General features: G+C 41.1%; 1 protein-coding gene across 4 annotated transcripts in view; it reads right to left on the bottom strand.

Annotated features, from left to right (window-relative positions):
- Positions 1–12,891, bottom strand: part of SGCD (sarcoglycan delta) — a 939,939-nt gene that overhangs the window by 343,112 nt on the left and 583,936 nt on the right. The gene's annotated exons all lie outside the window — the stretch shown is intronic.

The following is a 12,891-nucleotide window of genomic DNA, read 5'->3' as shown; positions in this document are numbered from 1 at the left end:
TTCAGTTAAACACCAAAAACCTCTAATGATCAAGAATCTCTACTCTGTCTCTCTGGGATGATACAAAAGAAGATGCAAATCACTACATTTCTGGACATTTTATAAAATGTCATCTTCATTAGGGTATCTCAGGCTGATAACACGAGGGCAAAGGAGTGATACATGATTGGAATCTACAAAGACCTGAAGGGAATAGAAGAGGAACATAAATGCACAAGTGCTTTTAGCTTGAAAGAGACGTATTGAGAATGAACAAAATAAACTTTAACACCCAATCTGTAGCAAACCTAAGGGCTCCAGTACCACGACAAAATGCTGAACGCTGTTTTAAAAGCTTCAAGGTACTTAATTCATAGGAGGCAAGTTAAGTACCACAGTTCTGCAGTAACTAGCTAAAATAGCCCTTGGTCTCCCAAAGCATGCGTTTTTCTGGGTAAACTGTTACTCCCGCCTTCAAGGAATTCATATCTTGGTTGATGTATACACATCGTCGGCAAGAAATAAGCACAAAAGAGGCTACAAGTAAATGTGAACTGTGATGATCTATACTACTCTGATTTCTGAGCATCCCAAAGGGAAGAGGTAAGAGGCAACTGAAGGTGACTTCCTGGGGAAGTTAAATCAAAGGAGCCCTAATAGTGTGATGGGCTTAAGGTAGTTGGATATTACAGGTGAGAACAATAGTACAAGCTACCTATTACTGAAGACTGCAGACCATCTCCTCTCACTGCTTCAGGCACCAAAGGAAATTATACAACTCAAATAACAGATTAACACAGCATAAAGACACTACAAAAAGCCCATTATCCCACAGCTTTTGAACAGCCTTCAGTGATGCATTTCCTACATTTCACAACATTCTTTACTTTTGCTGTTTTCCATTAGAATTTCACACAATCAGCTAGCTCAAGTTCAACTAGGTCCTGGAAGAGAACACAGTTTCACTGCTGTCAATACACCTCAAGAGGCCCAACGTTGCCTCAACTGCCTTGAGACCTCTGCTGGTCATCATTAATAGTGTTTTATCTTCTAATTATTTCAAGAATGAAGGAAAACACAGGGCATTTTGATACTGATGGCACACTGACAGAGAAATAAAAGTGGCACTCATCCTATGGGAGCTTGAAACAATGAAAGCCAAAATTCAACATATGAAAGGTAGATTCCTGTCCTCTGTTAAAGACTGCAAGCTTCAGGCTCAAAGGTGTGGAGATTAGAAGAGCACCCCCACGGGATGGTGATCATGTCCCCAGAAGAGGAATGGGGGAGCGTCCCTTGGAGAGTTTGAAAAGTCCACAGGACAGTTCCAAGGGTGACGTGATTAGAGATCCCTCCAAATTAGGCAGAAGAATTTCCTCTTTATACAGATGGCAATGGGGAACTGATGACCATTTTGAATGGGGGGAGCGACACACAAAAGCAGCATTTAGGAAGGATTAGTTGGGCAAGGCTGGGCCCGCAGGAGCTAGTAGGGGTTAGTTAGTAGCAGGCCTGAATTACAGGGGTAGCCATGAAGATGGAGAAGGCAGGCAAGAAGGAACAGGAAGAACATTCAAAAGGAGATTAGTTTCTCCAGTGCTATGGGAGATAAAATGCTGACTCAGAGTCAGCTTTACACACCTTGGGTTCTTGAGAAAGCTTGTGAGTGTGCAAGGGCGAAGTTTGCACTTTGAATCTCCCTACTTCCCTAATGGGACACTCTGACAACCAAGGCTATCACACTCCTGACACTGGGTGTCTCTCTTCTCTCCAGCTTCTAAGAAGGAAACTTAACTCATGCCACCCGTGTCCTAGACTTACTGCTTTTCTCCTTGCGACTTTCTGTAAGCATCATGTAAGGGACAGTGTTCCCTACATCCATCCCTACATAGTTTGTAAGGTACATACAAGCTCTGTGCCTTAATATAAAACAATCGTAAAGATTATTTTATCCCTCAATTTACAGTATAAAAAATGACTCCTAAAAATAAAAACCTCCCAGAATGAGTTAAAAAAAAATCTGGTTTTGTGGGATGCAAGCACCAGAGGACCAGCTGTTTGAGCTGCTCTCAATCCTGTTTAATCTCTAGACATAGCAATATAGGCATCACACCCTATATTTGGCAGAAAGGTAAGAAAACGAACTGAACATATTTGTAGTTGCAGGTTTCCTAAATAAGGGAAAAACACTCTCAGGGACTAGAAGAGGGTAAAAATAGAAAGCTAAGCTGGTAACTAAATGTCATAAAAAAAATCATTGTTTTTTTCCCCCAGTACATGAATCATCTACTTGCTGGTGTGCAAGCAGGAAAGAGAAAAAAATACAATAAATCCTCTATTGACCTCCCGCAGAATCTCAGGCATTAGAGTCCAATTACTTTGAAATGCACACTGCTTTGCCGACTATTTTAGTATTCCACATTCTCATCACTCTTGTTCTGTTGCCTCTCAAGATCTCCCCTCCCCATCTTTGTTTCTATGAATGCCATGAAGTGATCCCTTAAAAATTTTAATACATGCACACAAACATACATACATTAGCTTGCAACCGCTGCACTCACTCTTGGAATGTGGGTGTTTCAGCCTTACAGACTTCCTAGTGACAATCCTATGCAGGTGACAAGAGGTTCCCATGTCAACATTTACTGGAAACTGATTTTCAGATATCATAACATCATAATAAATGAATCACATGCATGAATCATTCATCAGGCACCAGTGTGCAGAAAATAGTTCTATGCCCTTCACGAAACATGTGCAAACCCTCAAATCTCTAATACAGGCAGGTTCCATCACCTATCCGAGCCTCAGTTTCCTTATCTGTTACCTTGTGACAACAGGGTTTACTTCCCAGGCCCCTTGTGAGGTTGAAATGAGGTAAGTCTCATGCAGCTCCTAAGCGGGTTTGGCATACAAGAAATTTTCCACCCTCTTTGTTAGCAGCACACATCCCTCTTTTTAGAGAGGGGTCCTCAGTCCCACCACCGTCCTTCCCTCTCTCAGCCCTTGTCTTTCAGCAGCCTCTTTGCTTTTCCCGACATCACCAACCAGGGGTCTCCTGCTACAGAGCTGTGCCTTCTGAGTCTTGTCTCTAATAAATAATTATTCTCCCAAGGTCACTGAGCAAAATCTGCAATCTTAATCTTGGATGTTGATTTTTGGAGAGTGAGTGACCTTTAAGAAAGGCGCCCTCTGAGAGCACCTGACTCAAGCCATGAAATGCTGAATCATTAACAATTTAAAGCAGAAAAGAATTTAACCAAGTTAGACAACCTGTAATAGCTCTTGTGACTGGGGCCATTAGGACCATTTTGGTGTAGTTCAGGCCAAACTAATGACTGTGAAGAGAAGGCACCTGAAAACAAGTAGACTGATTCAGCTTTTCTATTTCCATTTTAAAACCCATTCGGAATTTCTCTGGTGTGTCTTCCTAGGTTGACATTTTTTTCCACATCAATCCATTCTAATTAGTCAAATAGTTTTTAACCTCCAAAGTCTACTAAAAAAATACCTTTACACACTGGCTGTCCTGAGTCTGCAGAGCAGAAAAGCTAATGTTAGAAACAAAATTGAATTCTCCTTTTTCTCCCCCCCTCCCAGGTTACTATCCAATGCCTATACAGGCCAATAAGGCAAGCATAAAGGAGCAGTTGAACTGGGGTGATGTCACAGAGAGTGAAGGGCTGTGGCAGAAGGCACACCCTGTAAAGGCTTTTCATGTGAACAACAACAAGTGTCAACACCCTCAAGGCCCAATGACACGTTCTGCTAGGCAGTTGGGCCAACTACTGATCCACAACTCCTGATCTAATTCAAACCTTTCCATTCACAAACAGAAATTTAGCCTAGAGAACTCTAAGTGGATTGTCTTAGGCCACAGTAGACAGAGAGCTGCCAGTGGGATCCCATGCCTCCTGATCCAAAGCCCCCAATTTCATCTTCAATGTACTCCTGTATCCTGAGGTGACATGAGGAACTACAACACCATAAACCCAAGTCTCTATAGAGCATCAACTGTGTTCACGACTCAGTTCTAAGCCCTGGGGTGGATAAAGAAATCATCAGTTTATAGCCCTTGTCCTGAAGACAGTAATAATCTGTTACTTCTTCTGTTAAGTCTAAATCCTCTCTCTCACACGCACAGGCGCCCACAAACACAGATCTTAGAGCTGAAAGGAATTTCAGGGACTTATCCAGTTCACCCCCTGCCTTCAAGGAGATAAAGTATTAGATGCCATTTAAACAATAAAGTTACAAAGGCCCTGGGAAAATGAGAAATTTACCATAACAAAGAAGCTAGCCTTTTTGCTCTTTAGGATAGAGGTTTACCCTGGAAGAGACATTCCAAACCATAAGATAAAAAAATAAATATACATATGCGCTAACGCATACAGTACAGACTATGTATACTGAAGACAGTGAAGAGAAGTCCCTGGATGCTGGTCAGTGGTCAGTAAAAGCTGCAACAGCTCTTAGTACATCCCAGGAAGCTCCTTATTTAAGGGGGAAAAAAAGTGGTTAAAGTGCCCAAGAACTACAAACACTGGTTTCGCCATTCGGGTAAAGATTCCACAGCATTTCTGAAGGTCAGACTTGGGTAAGTCATGCTGTTTATCCCTGGCACAATGCTCATGCTGTGTCAAGAAGCCTGCATGGCATCACCAGAAACAACTTTATTTACAACAGCAACCAGAGCAGGGTGGATCAATCACTCTGGGATTAGTTGGGACCAATCACCAGGGCTGGCGCTTACCATGATCCAGTGGGGACCTACCATATTATATCAGGTGTGGTGGAGGAATGTCTAAGTGTCCTTGTCAAAGATCTAGGACATTCCGCATGTTCACATATGTCAGGAAGCTACATGACTGCTTCCATGTTACAATTAACAAATAATTAAACTGAGTCTTTTAAATTAATCGGAAATCCCTTCATGCTTTTTTGTCCATTTAGAGCTGTCTGTTGCCTTAGAGTTACAATTTCTTCCTCCTCTGCCCTCAGGTTTAAAAGACATTCATTCTTAAGGTTTTCTTCTTCTCTTTTTTTTTTAATATTCTTTTGTTTACTTAAGTTTTACCTACTATCAAAGTGAAGACAGAAATCATAAATTTTTATTGCTCATATATAATACACAGAATTTTGCCCAAATTTTCATCTTTGTGCCCTTATAAATGCACCTCTGGTTTCCTCTTTTTGGTCTTCGTGGATGTAATCTGGCATCTTGGATATTGGTTTTTAGACTATTTAACATATTGCACCTCTTCTTATCTGCCTATAACTGTATTTCATAATTTTTAGCAAGTGTTTAGAATGTTTTATAATTTTAGCAAATCTTTCATATACACACAGTTCCAAAGCTTACCCAGCAGCCATTTTATATCATAAGTCTCTCACTAGGGTTCTTAATTTGTGGAAGTTTTTCACTTGGCTGGAGCAAACAGGGAAGGGAAGGTGTGTCTGGTGAGGCTTAGAACACGTGAGAAGGCATCTCCGTTGTCCTCTCAGAAGGCAGACAACTTCTCTGACCATAACTTTCAGGTGATTCACTTTTCCCTTCCAATCTTCATTCCTCTAAAGAAGAACTCTCTAATAAACATAACTTCAGTTCTTTTGTAAGACTTTTCTGTTTTCACACTGGAAACATATTTTGCTCAGTGTTACTGAGGGGGTTTGGTTGTCTTTTCACGTATTTCATGTGGCTCTCTATGTAATCTTTCAGTAAATCCAGCTCAGGAAAATTCGATTATGTCTTTGAAGTGTTAGTCTCAGGTCTAGTCTTTTCCTCAGGAATTTCTATAGTTCTTAGAAATTTCTATAACTCAGTCTCTATCCACCATCGTAATCATCTTACTTTCTCCTGCTTTATCACTTGGCTTCCTTATTCATTTCCGTGAAAGCACTCAATTTTATTCTTTACTTGGCTGATTTACTTTTACTCAGTATGAAATCTGTGCTGATGCTGAAGTGGGTTTTAATTCTCTGACTGCCTTTTTAGTTCCCTCGCAATGTTTCCTATGTCATTTCCCTTGAGTCCATGACCTTTTTGTCAGCCTGACCTGTCTTTACGGATTTCTATTCTTCTGCCATGGAGAAGTCACAATGACCTTTCCCTGATCCACCACTCCCCACCCCCACCCCCCTAAATCTTTCTTCTGATTTGTAAAGTAAATCATTTTTAGAAGTGTGTTTTTTTTCTCCCCATCTTCAGGATGATGCTTGTGTTCCTTACTCTAGAGTTTTCTCCAAAGGCTCTATATTGCCTCTATTGATGCAAAGAGAAAAGAGCTCTGTGGACGCACTGCTCCTGGATGCTCACTGTCCCCATGGGTTGAATGCCCTTCTCACATCGCCGTTTAGCTGTTCCTCCAGGCGTTGGGAAGGCACTTATCTTTCATACTCTGAACAGATGAAATTCACGAAGGACATTTTCCAGTTTGCATGGCTACTCATGTCTCCTTGTACCTTCTCTTGCTTCAGGAGCTTTGTACATGGAAATGTACCTCTCAAGATACAGATGTCTTGGCTCTGTCCTACTTCTGGCTGCTGTCGTTTTGGGATTGTAGCCTCTCACTAGCTTGTGTATGTATATATGTGTGTGTGTGTATATATATATATATATATATATATATATATATGTGTGTGTGTGTGTGTGTATGCATGTATGTGTGTGTACATATGTACATGTACTTGTGCTCGTATATCTATAGATAGATATATGCATATATTAAGTAAGTGTGCATAGGTATATATACACATGTGTGAGTGTTTATTCTCTGCAGGGGAAGAAAACAGAAAAGCACACTGACTCCAAAACAGCACCCACAAAGAACAGAGGGGGACATTTTTGTCTTCTCTGTTTCTGCTGATAATGGATTTCACATTCAAGGCACAGATATGGGTCCAAATGGAAAGCATCTCCTTTCTGGTGAGGAAAGGAATCCTGTCTTTCCAATGGCCTAACAGTGTCTTTAACTGTGTCCTTTAAGGCAGTTTCATAAACCTTGAAGATTCCTGACAATCCCTCCAAGAGTTTGGTAAGAGACTACTGCCATTCCTAGCTTTTGATGATAGAATAATTCCTCATTCTCTGTTTTATCTTCTACATTTTAGTAGATTGTGAAGAGAGACTAAGTAAGATGCCACTTTTAATCCAAAAGTCCCTGTTTTACATCTCCCCATTCCAGATGTTTACAACTTAAAAGATTAAAAGCTATCTGAGACAGAACTTGGTTCTGTATGCCTTTGAAACTCTCCATTTTATCAACATGTACCATGATGCCCAGAGGGGACGAGTCGTGTGCCCAAGGTCCCAAAGCTTGTGACAAAGCCCAGACCATAACTCAAGTTTCCTGACTTTAATAATGATGAGACTCTACATGATTCTAGAGAGAAAATGATAATGATAGCTATTTAAAAAAAGCTACCCAGTCTGTGTGTACCTTAGCTTTCCCAGTCCTTGGGGGAAAGGAGGAGTGACTCTCATTATTCTTGAAGCACTGTCCTGTCACTAACAATAGCCAGTTCCCATTTCTTATCCTCTGAAATGAGCAAAAATTCCACAAAGGTAGGGAGGCTGACTTCATACGCACAGAGGAAAATGACCTTCCTAGAGTCTATGTACAAGACTCAAAAGGTACTGGACCTCTATAGATCCTCTGAAAGTCACAAACTGGATTGCTCTTTTTTTCCAAGTGCTAACGGCTAACGGCTGCCTAGAGACGGACCAAAGGTTTTTCAATTCATGCAATTGCCAGACACTTTTCCATCTCACTCTAAGCCATGCACAGCCCCCAAAGCCAATTTTGCAAAGTGCCACGTTCTTTCTAAATATTCCATGGATTTCATTATGCATTTAAAAAAATGTAGCCCTGAAGCTAATAATAAGATAGGCACTGAAAACATGTTCCTTTTGAATTGGTTCTATAATACTGGTTGTTAATGAACCTTGGAGAGATATAGCAAGGAGGAGCACTTTTCAGATTCAAAATGCACATACACTGACCATCTTGAAGAAAAAGTCACTCTAAAGTCAAGAGGTTCACCAGGCTTCTGCTGTTACAAAGCCATTAAAATGCAGTACATTCAGCTCTGTGAGATGCACCTGTGAATGCCTTCCCAATAATCTCCATCCCTTCACTTGGTGTGACCCTAATTTTCTTCCTGCTTCCATAACTCCCTGCACAGCCTATTGGCTTGGGGTACCAGTCCTCAGACTTGTGAATCAGGTCCAAGCCAATGATGATAATAACACTCCATGGCCACAGTTACTGGTCCAGAGATGAGCACGTGACACTATTCAGGCCAGTGAGACAGGTGGTGATTTTTGCCTGGTGCTCCTGGGAAAGAACCCCCTGGGTCTTCTGAAAGAGCTTCAAAAGCATCACCCACCCACTTCCAGACAATGAACACAGAAGAACGAGAGAAAAAGGGAGAATTTCACTACCTTTGGTTTTATGCAAGACTTATTAGGGAGATGATAAGGGAACTAATAAGAAGTTTAATTGCCAATCAAGTGAGAAGGCATGTTTTCAGAGAATAATTCCTTAGGATTAAATATGGTTTTCTAAAGATCTCTGCAAAGGGAACAGCTTCTACAGCAAGAGAATCTGGCTCAGTGTATAGTAAAGTTATCATTCTTCTCAGGAAGACAAATCCTGGAAATATCAGGAGATTTAAAAAATAATAGCTATTCTTTTTGACAGTTAGCTGATCAATGTAATTTGAACTGTCATTCAAATAGACTAAAAAAGCCTAGGTAACTTTATGAGAAGTAGTCGGCTTTGGAGAACATATCAAAATCATATTTCTAATTTTTCTTTTTGGCTTTCATCAAAACAAAAGCAATGCTATTCTAGCACACTTTTTTCATTGCAGTTTCAAAACATGAAACATGGGTTATAGAGGTAATCACTGACTTCTGTGATAAAAGTCATAAATCAAAGGAAAGAGTAATATTTTGAGAATTACGCAAGTTGATTTAGTATTACCATGGAAAGGCAGGAATGTAGATAACCTGAAATCTGATGTTTAGAGGTCAGCAGAGAAAAGGTTATTGTTTGCATGGAAAAGCTACTTCTGCAATTAACTGAAATTAATTATGCTTGTATAAATTTTATAAACACATCCCAGATCTGGATTTTTGGCTAATTAAGCTTTAATCTAGTTGAGAAAACTAAACCATTTTATGAGAAACTACTGCTCACCCATTGAAAGGAAAGAGGTAAAATCATAGTTTTAGGAAACATCTGGAGAAATAAACAATTTAGAAAAGCTGTAAAAACAGAAATTATAGTCAATTATCCAAGATGTAAAGCCATATTTTGAGGTTACGCTGCCCTTCATTTTCTCAAGAGTACCCCTTAATTAAATGCAAATCATCAGAAATGGCAATTAATAGATTGCTATAATTCCCTGATTAGATAGTGGAACCCATTTACAATACTTTAAGGTTGCTGTGGACTCTGAGAAAAACCAAATGGAGTGTATATTCATAAATCGTCCCCCAGTGCATCCATTATTGAACCGTTTCCTACAGTGGCTCCATCTCCAAGACGATCTATGAGGTCAGCAGCTGTCACTCCATCACCACTACTTCTAGGGCATTTGGACACGCCATCTTCAATGACACATAGGGATACTGGCTTGGAGTAGACCAGTGGCAGGCACCGGGCCTCCAAGAGGATAGGACTTTTGAATCACCTTGTGTAAGCATCACATCATACCCATCAGGAAAGAGTCGTTAAAGATCAACTGGTCCCTTATGAAGGACACAGCGCAGAGCAGGAACCTGAGCACAAGTGTTTGTTCCTTCTCTGTGTCCCACCGGAAGTCTAATTTCCCACAGTGAAGGTTGAAGAGCCACTCCCACTTCCCACCACACAGAGACTGTCTGGCTCACGCCTTTCCCCCTCAGGGTCTGGCTGCAAGCTCCCTCAGCCCTTTCCATGGCTGTCTTGATCTTGTTCTTCAGGCTTCTACTCAAATCTACCTCTTCAGAGAGACATAGGCTCACCTGTATCTCAAGCACATTGTTGTATCTCTTTATTTTGTTCAGAGGACACCTCGTGATACACGATTACTTTGTTTATTTAGTCGTCTGCTCCTTTATAGGCTGTCTCATCCATGAGAATGGTTATAGTTTCCTGTGTTTCATGCAGTTCTAAGTTGAATCAGCAATAATGCGCACATATAAAATACTGGAGCGACTGTAACTCTTACAGCAATAATGATTTTTCAGCCACACCCAAGTTAAATATGCTTTTAAGGCTCCATTAGTCATTTCTTTAAAAGGGAGCTCATGACTCTAGGCTAAATTTTAGCAACCAAATCTCCTCTTTGCAAGGCAATTCTCCAAGCACTCAAGTTGACATTAATAATCGCAAGCATTTACTGGTTGTCTACCTAGCTCTACCTTCAGGTTCAATCTTCCTCACAACTCTGTAAAGCAGGTATTATGAGTCCCACTACCACAGATGAGAAAATCAAGGCTCAGAGATGTTAAGCTACTTTGCCAATATCACCCCGGCTCATCAGTACCAGAGTTGAGGTTTAAATCCAGGTCTGTCTTCTCTAAAGCCATTAAACCACACTGCCTCTAACACCACATTTTTTTCACACATCAGCATCCTTCTAAATCATCGGCTGGTGCCATTGCTTCAGAACAACTGTGGCCAATCATTGTGTGATGGAAAATGAGCCAAGAAGCTTGGCAGTCTGGATGGACTGAGAGGATTTGCTCCAACATAATTAAGGTTGCTGGTTGTGAGGCCTCTTAACCTCTCTAAGTTCAATAAGTGATTCGTCCCATATGAGAGAAAAGAATCAATAAAGTCCATTAGAAAACAAAGAGAAGACAATTTCTCAATAAACTGTGTGGGAGGCATACCACCAGTTGGGAACGAAAAGTATTCATCCTAATGTACAGACATTTAGAAGGTTGTAGAGATTGGTTCATCTTTGAGATACTGCAGACCATCAGCATTCTTCATGCACTCTGCTGTTGACTCTTTGAACCATTACAGTAATGTCACAAGCCTGGGGACTGGGGGCCCTGAGGAACAAAGACAGTGACCTTTCAGCTTGCAGGGTATCATGGGAGAATATATGGCATAGTTATGAGGCATTCTGGGTTCATATTGCCTTCATGTTCCAGGTCTGTCACTGATTGTAACCATGAGAAAGTGACTTGACCTCTCTTCGAAACCTCAACTTCCTCATCTGGGAAAGGGTACAATTAAATTTTATGTTTAAGTGCACAGTAAGTACCCACGTTAAGTGCCCAGTACCATGCCTGGCACAAATAACAATAATAATCTCAATACATGTCCATTGTACTAGTGGCAATAATCCATTTGGAAATCTACAATGTACCTGTGAGTAGCCAAATACTGCTTTGTGCCAATGAAAAAAGCAAAGTCCTATTATAAACAGGCTACCGTTTGGAATTCAGTATTTGTATTAAGCGTGGGGAACTACAGTCTGTATTCATCCTAACAACTGAGGTCCCTAATTCAACCATGAAGATGCTAAATTGTCCTTAAAGAAAGTAAGTATATTCTATACCTTTTTTTCTATTTATGACTTTTCTTCTCTTTTTCCTTTTACCTCCTTATTTTTACTTTTGAGCCCCACAAATATTACATAAGCACACATTCCTTGAAAAATGTTCAACAAAATACCATGACAAGGAAAGGCACCTTCCATCAGCCTCTCGCACTCACCTTGCCACCCCACCCCCTACCACCATCCAACTCTCCCCTCAAAGGGAACCATTGCTCTCAGATTTTCTAGGGATCCTCATACAACATTACTAGATTGCTTTTATCTTTTTCCATTTTCTTGCTTTGTTCAGTTTCACCTTTAGCATCTATGTGCTCACCTTGTCCTGAAAGTCCCCTCTTTGATTATGCCAAATCACCCTTCATACATTATACATTTTTAAAGTTTATGTATTTAGTTTTGAGAGAAAGAGAGAGAGAGAAAGAGAGAGAGAAAGAGAGAGATAGCACAAGCAGGGGAGAGAGGGAGAGAGGGAGAGAGGGAGAGAGGGAGAGAGGGAGAGAGGGAGAGAGGGAGAGAGGGAGAGAGGGAGAGAGGGAGAGGGAGAGAGGGAGAGGGAGAGAGGGAGAGGGAGAGAGGGAGAGGGAGAGGGAGAGGGAGAGAGGGAGAGGGAGAGGGAGAGGGAGAGGGAGAGGGAGAGGGAGAGAGGGAGAGAGGGAGAGAGAGATGGAGAGAGAGAGAGAAACAGACAGAGGCAGGGGAGAAAGGGAGTAAGGGAGAGAGGGAGAGAGGGAGAGGGAGAGAGAATCCCAAGCAGGAAGCAGATTTTGTACTGTCAGCGCAGAGCCCAACACAGGGATTGAACTCACAAACTATGAGATCATGACCTGCACCGAGATCAAGAGTCAGATGATCAATGGACTGAGCCACCCAGGTGCCTCTCCCCTTCATAAATTTTTACAGCATCCACTTATCACAGGGTTATTTTTACATTTATTTGTCTGACCACGTGATTACTGCTTATCTCCCTGACCAGACAGCAAGCTCCTTGAGGCAGGGACTGCATTTGCTATTGTTCACTGTTGTACCTCTAGCACCTAGTACAGTGCTTAGACAACAGGAAGAGATTGATAAACATGTACTGAGTAAATAACGGTTATTCATTCACTAGGCTATAACCAGATAGCAACTAGACTGGCAACAGATTTGAAGAGCTGAGAATTTCAAATAGGAACCATTCACCTAATTGGGACCAGGAAACTATTTTTCAAAGAAAACCACGAAAGTCAGAAGCACAAGGCTCTCCATCGGTAAATAAACAAGACACAAATTATCCCCACTCTCATGAAATCCTCCTTGCCAAACTGCAAGGCAGGTTTCAAATGAGAATATCTGACATTGCTTATGTGAAGT

This window comes from Panthera pardus, unplaced genomic scaffold (assembly GCF_024362965.1).
Source record: "Panthera pardus isolate Hobbes unplaced genomic scaffold, ASM2436296v1 HiC_scaffold_2, whole genome shotgun sequence".
Taxonomy (NCBI): domain Eukaryota; kingdom Metazoa; phylum Chordata; class Mammalia; order Carnivora; family Felidae; genus Panthera; species Panthera pardus.
Note: the sequence above shows the minus strand (reverse complement) of the source record. Positions and strands in the feature narration are given on the sequence as shown.